This window comes from Marmota monax, unplaced genomic scaffold (genome assembly GCF_021218885.2).
Source record: "Marmota monax isolate L192 unplaced genomic scaffold, Marmota_monax_Labrador192_F-V1.1 WCK01_AAM20220418_F8-fsc00008, whole genome shotgun sequence".
Classification (NCBI taxonomy): Eukaryota; Metazoa; Chordata; class Mammalia; order Rodentia; family Sciuridae; genus Marmota; species Marmota monax.
Genome location: NW_026694432.1, coordinates 2,783,601 through 2,798,290, shown reverse-complemented (window position 1 = coordinate 2,798,290; position 14,690 = coordinate 2,783,601). Strand labels below are relative to the sequence as shown.

The 14,690-nt window shown below is 44.2% G+C and overlaps 1 long non-coding RNA gene across 8 annotated transcripts in view; it reads left to right on the top strand.

Annotated features, from left to right (window-relative positions):
* Positions 1-14,690, top strand: part of LOC124110175 (uncharacterized) — a 46,529-nt gene that overhangs the window by 18,417 nt on the left and 13,422 nt on the right. For 2 of the 8 annotated variants that reach the window (XR_009224278.1, XR_009224282.1), the window contains exon 3: positions 7,475-7,545. The exons of the other annotated variants lie outside the window; for them this stretch is intronic. This is a non-coding gene — a long non-coding RNA (uncharacterized LOC124110175). The remainder of the gene's footprint in view (positions 1-7,474; positions 7,546-14,690) is intronic. 8 annotated transcript variants of the gene reach the window in all.

Below are 14,690 nucleotides of genomic sequence, written 5' to 3'. Positions count from 1 at the left end.
TTAAACTCATCTGCATTCTTTGGAAAAACTTCACTTGACCATGTTTTATTACCTTTTTCATATATTGGATTTGATTTGTGAAATTTTAATATGGCTTTGATTTCCTAAAATTTTGCTTTGAATTTTTCATCTGTGTTTGAAAGCTATTGGTTTGTCATTTTCTTTTCTGGTAATGTCATTATCTGGTTTCAGTATCAGGGCAATGCTGGCAACAGGTAATGAGCGGGGAAGCCTTTCTCCTTCGATTTTCAGAAAAAGTTTATGTAGAATTAGTATTGTTTCCCCTTAAGTGTTTGGCAGAGTTCAGTAGTGAAGAAACTAGAGTTTTCTTTGTGAAAAAGTTCTAAACTACGAATTTTATTTCATCAATATCAGTGGTATCTATTTCTGTTTGGCTGAGCCGTAGCAGATTTGTGTCTTTTAAGGAATTGGTGCATTTCGATTGAGTTGTTAAATTTACAGGTAAAAAATTGCTCATGCTATTCTGTTATTAATTTGTTACATTTGTAGAATCTTCAGTGACTTCACCCATCCATTCCTAATTTCGTAATTTGTATCTTCTTCCTTTAACCCAATGAGTGGCTGATTAGTTATTGTTGCTCTTAAGGAATCAGCTCTTAATTTTGTTGATTTTTTTCTACTGTACCATTTTCTATTTTACTGATTTCTATATCGAACTTTACTATTTTGTTTCTTCTTTATGTTTAATTTGCTCTTTCTTATTACTATGTCTTCAAGTTACCTAATCTTTTTTTCTGCTGAGTTTAATGTACCCTTAATCTTATCCAGAGCCTTTCTTTATCTAGAACATTGTACTTTTCATCTTTAGGGACTTTTTGAGTATTTTTGACATCTCCCATGTTTCTACTTTACTCTGAATGTATAGACTATAGTTATAGTAATTTTGACATCCTAGCCTGCTGATTTCAAATCTTTCTCCATTCTTGAACTGTTTTGATTTATCAATGATCCTCCTGTGTGCTTGCTTCTTTGCAAGTCTGGTAATATTTGATTAGATACAGAAATTTTGACTTATCTTGTTGGGTGGTGGATCTTTTTTATTCTCATAAATCTTCTTGAACTTTTTTTTCCCCCTGAGATGTATTAAATTACTTAGAAACAGTTTGATCTTATCAAGTCTTGCTTTTTTTTTTTTTTAAATTCGCTTGGCATATCTGAGCAGTCTAGTGGAATTATTCCCCACTACTGAGCAAGACCCCTTTTTGGGAAAAAGTTCAAATGTTTTAGCATCAAAAGATCTCTGCTGTCTTGGAGCCTGGTGGGGTGACCCACTTCTGAAGGGACAGCAGGCACTCTTGTGGAATTTTCCAGGGAAGAAGATGGTCTGTTTTGTGCCTGCCTCCCCAACTTCCCCCTGGCCTTTGGAGAGTGTAGAAGAAGGCTTCCATGTTCTGTTATAAGGAAAGGACAGAAAGCAGAGGAGACAGTGGAAGCCCTGATAGTTTTGGACTAGATAAGGTGACATGCAGCCAGGGAGGAAGCATAGACTGTGGAATAGAACAAAGGGAGACCTGGCTACCCCTCCCTGTGGGGTCCTCAGGGATTGAGGAAGCTGGCATAAAGATAAACCTCTGCCTCCAAAAACTCATAGTTCACATTGTCTACCAGGAGACTGTGTTAGTCAGCTTTTTTTTTTTTTTTTGACTGTGACCAAAATACCTGACAGGAACAATTTAGAGGAGGGAAAGTTTATTTTGGCTCACAGTTTCAGAAGTTTAGTATGGTTGGCCAATTCTCTTGGTCTGGGCCTGAGGCAAGGCAAAACATCATGGTGGAAGGGCATGGCTGCAGGAAGCAGAAGAGAGAGACAGGGAAAGGAGTCATAGTGAAGATGAAACCTTCGAAGGCGTGCTCCTTCCAGTCATGCCCCACCTGCCTACAGTTACCACTCAGCCAGTCCATCCAAATTAGGTTTTAGCTCCAGAGACCAATCACTTTACCTCTGAAGATTTCTGCATCAAATCAGGAGCTTTTGGGGGACAACTTGTATCCAAACCATAATAGAGACCAACATGTTTGGCAGAGGGCACCAGCAATAGAGGGCCACCGTGCAAGAGAAGGGACCTCTTCCCATCGACAACAATCAGCCTCTTTTTAAAGGTGACCTCCAACCCCACCGACTGTAGATCATAGCCAACTTTTTCTTCTATCAGACGGCGCGTCTCTGATTTGATATCAAGCTCCTTGATCCATTTTGAATTCACTTTTGTGCATGGCGAGAGAAAGGGATACAGTTTCATTTTGTTGCATATGGATTTCCAGTTTTCCCAGCACCATTTGTTGAAGATGCTATCCTTCCTCCATTGCATGCTTTTAGCCCCTTTATCAAATATAAGATAGTTGTAGTTTTGTGGATTGGTTTCTGTGTCCTCTATTCTGTACCAGAGTAGGGACGAAGAGCAGGAGAAGAAGATTAACATTTAACAGGGATGAGAGGTGGGAGGGAAAGGGAGAGAGAAGGGAAATTGCATGGTAATGGAAGGAGACCCTCAGGGTTATACAGTGGAGGAGGTAGACAGAGAGGAGGGGAGGGGAGGGGAGAGGTGGGGAGGGGGGAGGGGGGAGGATGGGAAAGGCAGCGGAGCACAACAGACACTAGTATGGCAATTTGTAAATCAATGGATGTGTAACTGATGTGATTCTGCAATCTGTGTATGGGGTGAAGGTGGGAGTTCATAACCCACTTGAATCAAAGTGTGGAATATGATATGTCAAAAAATTTGTAATGTTTTGAACAACCCACAATAAAAAATTAAAAAAAAAATAAAGGTGACCTCCACTAATCCTCTTACTTTCCTTTCTTACCTCTCAACAAGAAAGGCTTAGACCCAGAGAAGAAAGACGAGTAAAAGATAAGACTGCACTCCCTTCCCATTCCTGTAACTTGAGTTATAAGTCTGGCAAACTTTGAAGGGAGGAGAGGAAATTCTATTGAAATTAGATATGAGATTGGAGTTGGGAACTAGACTGGACTGGGGTTTTAGTAACTGATATCGATAGGAAAGCCATGGGATCTGCCTGGAGATATTTTTAGGAGATGAGACTGAGAGATTGGATAGATCATAGTTAACTGCAGTGACCGGAGATCATAAATTGAGTGAGATTTATTCTTAGACTCCAATAAATTAAGTCTTCTCAATAAACTGGTTATAGCTAGTCTGCTAACATTGGTTGCTGAACATTGACATAGGCACTGTGCCCAGTGCTGAACATACATTATCTTAATTGCTCTTTGCAACCTAGAAGATAGGCGGTAATTTACTTCCTCTATATTACAGATAAGAGAAACTGAGGCATGACTGACCTGACTAATTGTGGAATACAGAGAATTCACATGTACCTCTCCACTCCACAAAAAGCCCATTCTCCTGGGCTGGGGTTGTGGCTCAGTGGTAGAGCACTTGCCTAGCATTTGTGAGGCACTGGGTTCTAGTCTCAGCACCACATATAAATAAATAAAGTCCATTGACAACTAAAAAACTATATTAAAAAAGCCCCTCATTCTCTTTAATTTAACTCATCTCACACTCAGTGTTTGTCCAAACATTTTTGCTCATGTTCCAAGTGTTTTTCATTTCCCTCTGCTATTTTCTGTGGGTCCATTTCCTAATGGGGCAAAGACAGCTTACCTGGTGGAATGGAGGTGGTCGAGGAAAAGGGCATGTTAGGAAAACACGTCACTTATGTGGATGAAATGTTGGATCAGAGCTCACAGAACCATGTCCAGCTGAAAGATATCAAATAAACCACTGATCTTGTATTTTAGTTCCTTTGTCTGTAAAGTGGGCCTAGCAGGAGTGCCTATTTCACTGGGCTATGTAAGGAACAAAGTGTTAATACTGGCAACATCCCTGGATCGTTTCTGGCACGTGGTCAGCTCTATCCAAGGATCAGCTGTTTTTTTTTTTTTTTTTAATTGTCTACCCTCATCACCACAACTGCAAGAGCCCAAGTGAACCCACACACATGCTTTATTTTTTCCTCCATATCTTCACTGCCCCTCCATCATTACTCCATCTCCATCACCACTCCAATAACAATATCTTTGCAAAGAAAAACCCACTTTCCCTATTCACAAGAGAAAAAAGGAACCTTTCCTTCCTCTCCCTGGAGACAGCCCACATCTGACACTAGATTTCTATCCAGCTTTTCTAAGTGCACCTCTGGTTCCCTTGCCGGACAGGGTCAGAGTGAGGATTTGAGCCCAGATGAGAAATGCCAGAATCCTCCTCCACCCTTTGCAGGCAACTGCTTGGATAGGTAGGATCCCTGCAGTACCTTCCGTGTGCACCAGGCGGCAGGTGCTGATTGGGAAATGAGGTGCACCAGCTGCACATCAGGGTCCTGCCAGTGCCTCTGAGCACAGGCTCGGCTGGGAGATTTCTCAGAACACAAATGTGCAAGCTCTGCCCTGAGATTCTAATGCAGTGAGTTTGGTGCACAACCCAGGCATGTATATTTTTAAAAAGCTTTGCAAGTATCTTTGATTCAGCTTGTTGTAAGGGTCTGTGTTTGGAAGTATTCCAGCTTTAGAGTATTCCAAAGAGCAGCGGCCACACATAAGCATGAAGTGTGTAACACTGAAGCAGCACAGGCCAGATCCCTAGACTGAGCTTTTGCAATTCAGAGTGAGTGATTTTTTAATGTTTAGAGTCCCCAGATAATCAAAACTGTGTGGATTTTTTTTTTTTTCTGAATCAGGATTCATACTTTAGTGACCTGTCTCCAGAGACCCTGTTGTCTCTCAGTTGCCCTGCAATGCTGTCTGCTTGCCATCTTACCACTGCCACCAGAATGTTCTCCCATGCCTCCCAGCAATTTTGCAGTCCTGTAGACCCCGCTCCCGTTTCTCCAAGTTTTGGGGCAAATTAAAACTTCTTTGAGCCTCAGTGTCTGAGGCATCAAGGAGAGTCAGAGCTGGACAAAAGTTAAGGTGGTGAAGACAAGTTTTACTCAGGGCTATTGCAATAGGAGGAGAGCAGCCCTAATATGGAATTTAGGCCCATTTTGAATGCACCAGGGATAAATGGAGGTTTACAGCCAAGATGCAGAGGATTGGAGGATGGAAAAATGCTAAGAGGAGACATCAGGTCTGGGGGGATTTCTAACTGAACCAACCAACTAGAATTCTGGTGAAGGCAGGATGATCAGATACGAAGAGTGGGGAGTGATGAATTTTGATAATATATTGATGATGATCAGATATATCCATATCTCTTGTGAGGGTGAGAAATCCTAGGTAAATTGCCTTGGCAGTGTTATTTGCTAAAACAGGTTTAAAAAGGAAGTGTACATATGGGCCTAGGAGAACTAACAAAAGTTTGACCAAACAAAGAATCTTTGTCAATGAGATAGGAATAAAGATTCTACACTGATATTCCATCTCATTCCAGTCAGAACAGCAATTATCAAAAATACAAGCAGCAATAAATGCTGCCAAGGATGTGGGGACAAAGGCACACTCATACATTGCTGGTGGGACTACAAATTGGTGCAACCACCCTGGAAAGCAATATGGAGATTCCTCAGAAAACTTGGAATGGAACCACCATTTGACCCAGTTATCCCACTCCTCAGTATATACCAAAGGACTAAAATTAGAATGATCCAGCCACATTAATGTTTATAGCAGCTCAATGTAAAATAGCAAAGTTATGGAACCAAACTAGGTTCCCTTTACAGATGAATGGATAAAGAAGATGTGATACACACACACACACACACACCCCATGGAATATTACTCAGCCTTAAAGAATAATGAAATTATGACATTTACTAATAAATGAATGGATCGGAGACTATCATGCTAAGTGAAATAAGTCAGTCCTAGAAAACAAAAGGCCAAATGTTCTCTCAGTGGATATTAACACACAATAATGTGTGTGGGGGGTGAGAATAGAAATCATTGGATTAGATGAAGGGGAATGAAGGGAAGAGGGGATGAGAAGAGGAAAGACAGCAGAATGAATTAGACGTAACTCACCTATGTTCACATATGAAGACACCACCAGTGAAACTCCATGTCGTGTACAACCACAAGAATGGGATCCTAATCAGAAAAAGTTATACTCAATGTATGTATAATACGTCAAAATACACTCTACTTTCATGTATATTTAAAAAGAACAAATAAAAAAATTACAGGAGAAAATTTATGAAGTTTCTATCTATACTGGTAGAAGGAATTAACGGGGCTCTACATTTCCAAGCCCAGGTATCTTGGAAAAATCTTAGAACCTAGGCCCCTGGCTTTGTAGATGGGCAAACTGGGATCTGAAAGCTAAATGATCTCCACAGGGCGTTCCTGTGAGAGAGGAGCAGGGTCCGGGTGCCTGACTTTCAGTCCCTATTCTTTCTTCTACATCTCACTCCCACAGCCTCTCCTGTGGAGACTCTTGCTAGTATCGTTCTAAGTATTCCTGACAGCCGTTGCCGGTCTCCTCTCTTCCCCCTTTCCTTTGGACAACATTTAGTAGCACCTATCTTATTTGGGTCCCTATGTTAGGTTTCTGATAGAGAACCTTAACTATAACTGGTACTAAATGAGTGATTGATGGTGGTTTACTTATTTACATTTATTTACATATTACCAATGAGCAGCTGCTTTGTGCTGAACCTTATTCAGGAAGGCTGAAAGGGACTCAAGAGAAGCAGACAGTGCATACTCCATGATGCCCTGGAGGGCTTGCTAGAGTTTGGCAACACACACATTCACATGCACACACATGCACCCTGTGGTGGATAATCAGCATCTAGGCATCCATCTAGGAGAAGCCATGGTAGGGTCAGTAGTGCTGTGTATGCCTTTGAGGCCAGAGGTTAGTTTGCACTGGGTTGAGAAGCCTGAGAAGTCAGACCTTGGCTGATGCTTCTGTTTTTCTGCCCACTCTGAGACTGCATTTTCTCAGTCCAGTCCCTTGGCTCCTCTTTTCTTTTTGGTTCTATTATTTGATGGACTCCTCAGGCTTCTCTCTCGTACCTTTATTTCTCAGTCTCTGTAGTCTTTATGCTGATTCCATGATCTTCTGTTTCTTGATGGCTTCTAAATCTGTATGTCCAGAGCAATGTGTTCCCATTAATTTTGGATCTCTTACATCTATCTACCCGAAACCTCTCTGATCAGAAAGCTCAAATGCTCCTATCCCAAACTGAGCTAATTTCCTCTCCAACGTGTTTTTCCTCTGGAGCTCAGTGGCTTAGTCGGAAAGCCGTAAGTTGTTCTAGGATCCTCCCTCTCCTTAACTCCTCCCCCGGCATCCCAGTAGTCGCCATGTTCTCTGATCATCAAATCTTGGGGCTCTTAACATTCTCACCACAAATTCTCTTGAATGGACCTTTTCTATCACTGTCCAAGTTCAGGTATGATGAAGACTCACATCATTATCCTAGCAACTTTTTTTTTTTTTTTTGGAGAGAGAGAGAGAGAATTTTAATATTTATTTATTTTTTTTAGTTTTTCGGCAGACACAACATCTTTGTTTGTATGTGGTGCTGAGGATCGAACCCAGGCCGCATGCATGCCAGGTGAGCGCGCTACCGCTTGAGCCACATCCCCAGCCCAAATCTAACAAGTTTTTACCTAACTGGTTTTCCTACTTTGGGTCCCTACCTGCCAGCAAATCCTCCACATGAGACCCAGAGAACTCTTCTTAAAACAAAACAAAAGCAAAAATACTTCATCATTTACAGCCTTTCACTGTCTTCCCTCTGCTCATTCCACACTCTTAAGAGTGGTCTCTGTAATCTGTGTCATGAATTGAACCATGTCCCCTGATAGGCATGTTGAAGTCCAACCCCTGGTATCTCAGAATGTGACATTATTTGCGAATGGAGCTGTTGGAATGCAATTCGTCAAGATGAGGTCATGCTGGGGTATAGTGGACCCCTGATCCAATACAAATGGGACCCATATAAGAAGAAGGAAGTTTGGACACACACATAGGCATAGAGGGAGGATGGTCCTTGGAAGCAGAGGCAGAGGTGGGAGACATGCTGCCACAATCCTGGGAAGGCCTGGGGCTGAAGCAGAAGCTGAGAGAGCCAAAGAAGTGTCCTTTCCTAGAGCCTTTGGAGGGAGCACGCCCCTGCCAATACTTTGATTTTGAACTGCAGCCTCTAGAAACGGAGACAATGCATTTCTGTGGCAGAAATGGTATTTCTAAATGGCAGTTTGTGGTAATTGGTTACGGCAGCCCTAGTAAACACAACTGTCATGATCCAAATGCCAACTCTCCAGCCTCATCCTCCATCCCTTGCCTCAATTTACTCTACTATCTCAGGCCAGTCACACCGGGCTGCTAAAGAGAGTGCTCACCCGAACTCACCAACCACTAAAGGCTAATCAGCCACGGGGCATGGATTCTTCTAGGAAATTGCCTCTAAACTGCCAAACGCTTCTCCCTCATGCTCTTGTCCGGGGCTGACCAGCAGGCTGGAGGGAGGCGGGCCCAGGGAGAGAGAGGCCCAGGGAGAGAGAGTTTGTATGCTCTTTGAGGCTAACACCTAATCACAGTCCCTCTTCAAATGAAAAATGGGGAAAACACTAGCTAACTGTTGTTTAGTGACCCCCACCCCCACCCCTTTAAAATAAACACTCTTTTCAATTAGGAAGATTTGTCACCGGGGACAGTAATTCCGTGTCCTACCAAAACAAACACAGTTGTAATTAGTTTTATCCAGGAAGAAAATTAACTCTGTTTATCTTAGCATAATTAATCACTGACCTCTTTCTGTCCGGGTAGCTTGGGGGAGGGGAGGGGAGTGGGGTTTGTGATCTACAGCAAAGGGGCATTTCGGGACCCATCTATCTTTTCTCTTGGTTACACAGCTGTCTGCATGAGTTATTTGAAATAATATTCCTAGCCAAGAGTGGCGGAGCTGCCTATGACATAGCCTGGGAGAGACACTAAATAAGGCCATGATTTTACGGCTTCAGTCTGGAGAGTATTGGATGAATACGTATCAAATGGGCTTGAAGCCATGCTGTGGCCCCTGAGATGCACTTGGCTCCTTTTGTGTCCCTTGCCTTGACCTCCAGGAATTCTGGGCATGGGGAGAGGAGCCACAGGGAAGGGGGTGGTTCTTGGTTATGGAGAAGAGACTATAGCTGCAGCCATAAGGGTAGGCTTCGGGGATATGGGCTTGGCTTCCTGTCCTGACTCTGACATCCTTTAGCTGCATGACCTTTGGCAAGATACTTCATCTTTCTGAACCTCGGCCACCTCCTAAGTTAAAAAGAAAGAAAGAAAGAGATAAAAACAACCCCAAACACAGAAAACAAAACAAAACAAACAACAAAAAAAGCCCTGAGTACAGGACCTGGTACTAAGTAGTTCTTCAGTAAACACTACAGGTTTTGTTACTCGGGCATGAACTGGCCAAGGGCCCAGGGTGGAGGGTCTGCTTTCTTCATTTCATTAGCTCCACCACTCACAGAGAACCTACTAAGTGTTGGGCCCTGCAGTAGGCCCTGGAAATAAAAAGCAGGATTACCTGTCCTCATGGAGCCCATACCTAGAAGGGAAGAAGAGAGGGAGGGGGGAGACCGAGAGAGGGAGGGAGGGAGGGAGGGGGAGAAAGAGAGAGAGAGAGAAAGAGAGATATTTTCTCAATGCATTGCAGTATTACAACAAACGCTGAGCTGGGGACACTGGTGTGAGATCCCCTGGTAGAGATGGATATAGAAACGAGGGAGTCCAATTTCTCCCTGCTCTGGACCATTCAGTGGATGAATAATACCTCACATAATCCTCACGATCACTCTAAAAATAGGCACAAGGGAGGGGAGCCCAGAGACAGGGTAATTGAGGCTCACAGATGGGAAGTCATTAGACCCCCAACTGAATGCCTAGAAGGCAGTGTGGCTGGGATGTGACCCAGGTGTGTCTGACACAGAAACCTGCTCTTTGTCAGTTTCACCTTGGGGGTCCTGACTGAGTGTTAATGACTGGTGCTCTGCCCCAAGACCTCGAATCAGGGGCATTAGAGCAGCACAGCCCCCAGGGCCAGCGTCAGGTGTTCCCCGAGTTTGCATGGCAGTGTCTTGGGCCTCACCTCGTCCTGACCGAGATCTGTTGCAGGGGGATAATTTAAAACAACCACCCAGGCTGATCTTCATGTTTTGGCCATCTGTTAGGGTCATAAAGGCCTACTTTTTGCTCATGGTGTTGAGATGGCTACTCCCAGACTTGGGTGGGGAGGGGGCCTTGCCCTCTGGATAAGGGGAAAGGAGGGCTCTGAGACCAACCTGCCCAGGTCCTGAGCTGAGTGGGATGGAGAGGGAGGGGAGGTGGCCAAGATCCCTAGAAGCAAAGGACAGCCCCTGTACCAGCCTTGTACCAGAAGCAGTGGCTTCTGGGGTAGTGGAGAGCTGTGCAGGTCAGTTTTGGGGGCCTGGAGGCAGTACCTTCTTCCGCTGCAGACAAGGAACAAGGCAGCCTTTATGAGTGGACATATTGCTGGCAAACTGTGGGGTTTTGTTCTCCCCAAACCTAGCAAAGAACCAGAGCATAGAAGAGGCAGATTTTGGTGCTGCAAAGGACCTTGGGAAAGGGAATCATACAGGTCAGATTCTAAGGGCAATGAGACTGGTTTGTCTAGGCCATGGTGATCAGGCCCAAACCACAGGGGACGCCACACATCCTGAGAAAGAGCAGAGACTAGTGGGTCAGACAGAATTGTATTCTGCACCCCACCTTTGCCAGTGACAAACTATGAAAACTTGAAAAACTTCCTTCCCTTCTCAGTGCCTCGGTTTCCTCATCTGTAAAATGGAGATAATAGATAGCCCGTAAGACTTTTGTGAGGGTTAGCTAACTGCAATGTGTGTGTGATCTCATTTAATCTCCACAACAATCCTTGAAATAGGTTTATAATTATTCTGAAATTTATAGTTGAGTGAGAGCAAGAAGCTCAGGTGCCTTGCCCAAGGTAACCTAGCTTTCTGGTGGTAGAGGCCAGATAGAAACCTGGTTCCATCTGATTCTAGAACCTTCACTTTGTATTCTGTAACTCCTCTTCTTTAGGAATGAATAAGCAAATGCCCTTCTGTACAGTCACTCAGCCTCTGAGGTGTCGCTGACAATCATCATGCCCCCTCTGGACATTAGGCTTGGCTCCTCCTGCACACTTTCTGCTGTAGCTCCTACATCTGCCGTTTTAGTCACATCTGGAGAACTCTCCTTGCTAATGGTCCTGGAGATACACACTGCGGTTTCAAGCACAGGATCCAGAGTCCGGCCAACCTGGGTTCCAGTGTTGCCCAAGAAACCTCAGATGGAAACAGTCTCCAGAAGGCAGACACTGTCTGATGATGGGGTTCCCCAGGTCCCAGCTTTCCTGGGAGCACAAATCAGGCCAAAAAAAAAATGCCAGAAAGCTCCTTAAGAATTGTCCTTTACAACAAGGCCACAGCCAACAGAGGGAGGAGGCACATCACTGGGGCTCAAGATGGGGTCTGGGCTCTGTGGGAAAGGAAGGGAGGTGGCTCTTGGAAATAGTTTTACCATGTAAAATCTTCCAGTAGGAACTTTATATGCAGGATTTAATCAGCAGGGACTATAGACAGGACTCATTTTGTTCATTGCTGTTCCAAAAGACTGCTGGGTTGGCTCCTCTGTGGCTCTGTCCTGTTCAACAGACATTTATTGAGCATGTACTAGGTGCCAGGGACTTTGCTGGGGATTCAGGGACTAAAAGGGACAGCGCCTCTGCCCAAGGAATTTATTTCATCAGCTTTTTCATTGCTTTGTCCAAAACACCTGAGACCAACCCGCCCAGGTCCTGAGAAGGAGAAGTTTGTTTTGGGATTCACTTTCCTACTCCATTCATTGGGGCCTGAGGGAAGGTAGAACATCAGGGCAGAAGTGTGTGGCAGAGGAAAACAGCTGGGAGAGAGAGAGAGAGAGAGAGAGAGAGAGAGAGAGAGAGAGAGAGAGAGAGAGAGAGAGAGATATCTTTGTTCAATAAGGACAAAATATGAACCCTAAAGGCACCCACCCGGGACCCCCAGGGACCCACCTCTTCCAGCTGCACCCCACCTGCCTATAGCTACCACCCAGTTAATCCTTCTCAGGGGATTAAGGCACTGATTATGTTAAGACTCTAGTAACCCAATCATTTCACCTCTAAACCTTGTATTGTCTCACCCAAGAGATATTGGGGACACCTGAAGTCTAAACCATAACAGAGTTTGTGAGCTCTCTCAAGCTGGGTGGCAAAGCAGTGTGTGTATGTGTGTGTGTGTGTGTGTCTTTGCATATGTGTGTGTGAATGTGTTTCCATGTGTATGTATGTGTCTGTGCATGTCTGTGTGTGTGTGTGTGTGTGTGTGTTCTTTTGTGTGTGTCTGTATGTATTGGGAAGGGGCAAGTAGGGGAAGTTGAGATGTGTGGCAGGAAAAAAAAAAGTGCTTCTCATTCTCAGCCCTGGGAGGAATCAGTCACTCCCCCTACTGGTGAAGACCAACTCCTAGTCATTTGGGAAGTGGTTTGCACTCTCCTGGAGAAGAATTAAGAAGCTGGAATCCTAATGAATGGTTTTTACATGAAGAGAGCTGAGCTATGTCAGCATTGGCCCACAGACAGACCCCAACCTGTGTGTTGGAGAAAGAGAGGGAAGGGAGGTGGAGAAAAGGACAGTGAGGAGGGGACTAGGGGAGATGGTCTGGCTTTGGGTTCAAACCCCCAACTACAAATATCTAATCTTAGAGAGCTCAGTCTTTTGTATCATTCATGGGAAGATGATCTGGCAGCCGGGGCAGCCACCAGGTAGACAGACAGGAAGCAGCAGGCTGGCCTGCTGTCCCAGGGGATGTGCCTAAGAGCCTGCAGTGTGCAGACCACCACACAGGAGCGTCCCTTTGTCTTAGCCCTGGTTGCCACTGAAACAGTCATTTGCAGATGTGGGTACCAACAACTGGGGACATCTTAGTAGGGTAGAGAAAGTTTTATTGGTTAAAATTTGAAGAGGAGAAGATTTCAGATCTCTGATGGTCTGAAGGCAGAATTATCATGGAGAACCAAGTGTTAGCTTAGAAGGGGGCAGCTTTTCTGATAGGCTATGTTTCTACCCAGGATCAAGATGTGATTGCTCTGGGCTCAGGCTTTCCCTGTATCGTGCCCCTGATCAGAAAAAGGAGAAAATAGGTCAAGCATGGAAGAAAGTGTGGGGAGGCAGACAGAAAGTGTGGAGTGGACATCAGAAGATGGGACCTACTATTGGCTGGGCTCCTTTTCTATTCAAGGCTGACTTATATTTGGGCCACATTTGACCCTCATGCTACCTTCTAGGGTGGTTTCACAGATGGATGGTTGGAGGTGGTCAGCCAGAACATTCCCAGGTGTGTCTGCCTGCCAAGCCTGCTGTATTTGCAGTAGTCAATGGTCCTCAGGTGGGCAGTAGTGTCTCAGGCCCAGCCACATTGCTCAGAGCCCTTTCCTGCTCCCTGGAGGGCCTGTCCCCTTCTGCTTGTACCCTGCTTCATTTGGCCAACCTGGCTGGGTATTTACTCAAAAATGAGCGGGGCACTTGGCTCCCTCTGGTGGTCAAACTAGTCAAAAGCTACCACTTTTAGGAGGTAATGCTTTTTTTTTTTCCTCAAATTAAAATAAAGTAATTGACATAAAATAATTGTGTATATTTATGGGGTACAATGTAATGATTTAATATATATATGCACCATGAAATAATCAAAGTCAAGTAATTAGTGTATATATCACCTTATCTTTTTTTTTTTTTGTGGTGAGAGCATTCAAGATCCTCCCTTCTCTTTTGGCATACATGATTCATTATTCTTCACGATAGACACCCTTATATACAATAGAACACTGGCACTTATTCCTTCTGTGTGCTTGCCATGCCTTTTAGAAAGGCAGTGAGAAAGGTTTGGTGACCTAAGAGGTAGGAGGAAGATTTTCCATGAGTGGAGTTTCTGGCATAGTAGTTGCTTCATACAACTTTGACTAATTAATGAATGAAGTGGAGACCTAGAGGCAGGGGTGAGCTATGGGTGGGGGGAGCAGGAAACCAACCTGAGAATCCTACACAAGTGGCCCTCTGCTGTGGGTCTCAAAGCCTCTGCCTGTGTAATCCTGGGGTTGCTTAATATTGCTCTGTTCATTCTAGGCTGCATTTATTAATCACCTGGGAAGTTGTTTTAAAAATACTAATAATGAGGCCCTGTCCTTAGAGATTCCGACTTAATAGTTCTGAGGTAGGGTCTATATGTAGCATTTAAAAAAATCTCCCTAGGCAATTCCACTGTGTCTCTGAGGCTGAGAAAGATGTGGGCTATTTTTCTGGGCCCTTATAGCTCTTATTGCCTATGATTCAGAGATTCTTTTTGAGGACCCTCACTAAATTTAATTTGTATTCTGTGGCAGTTGATGTTATTTTGCCATTAGGACAATGGGCTGATATTTGTCACCAATAAACTTAAAGATAGGTCTCGAAGTCTGCATCCATAAGGCGATCTTAACAACAGACCAGGGGAATATGATTTATTCCCCATGCCTCTGGTGTAATTAAGAGTGCATTATAAAGAGACCTGCACTATGGAGATGGAAATCATCGATGGCAGTTTACCTTCAAGTTCCTGTTTCTTTAGGGTGACCATTGTGTTGTTTCAGTACTTAGGAGCATGTTATTCTCACAGCAAACATGGAAAGTCC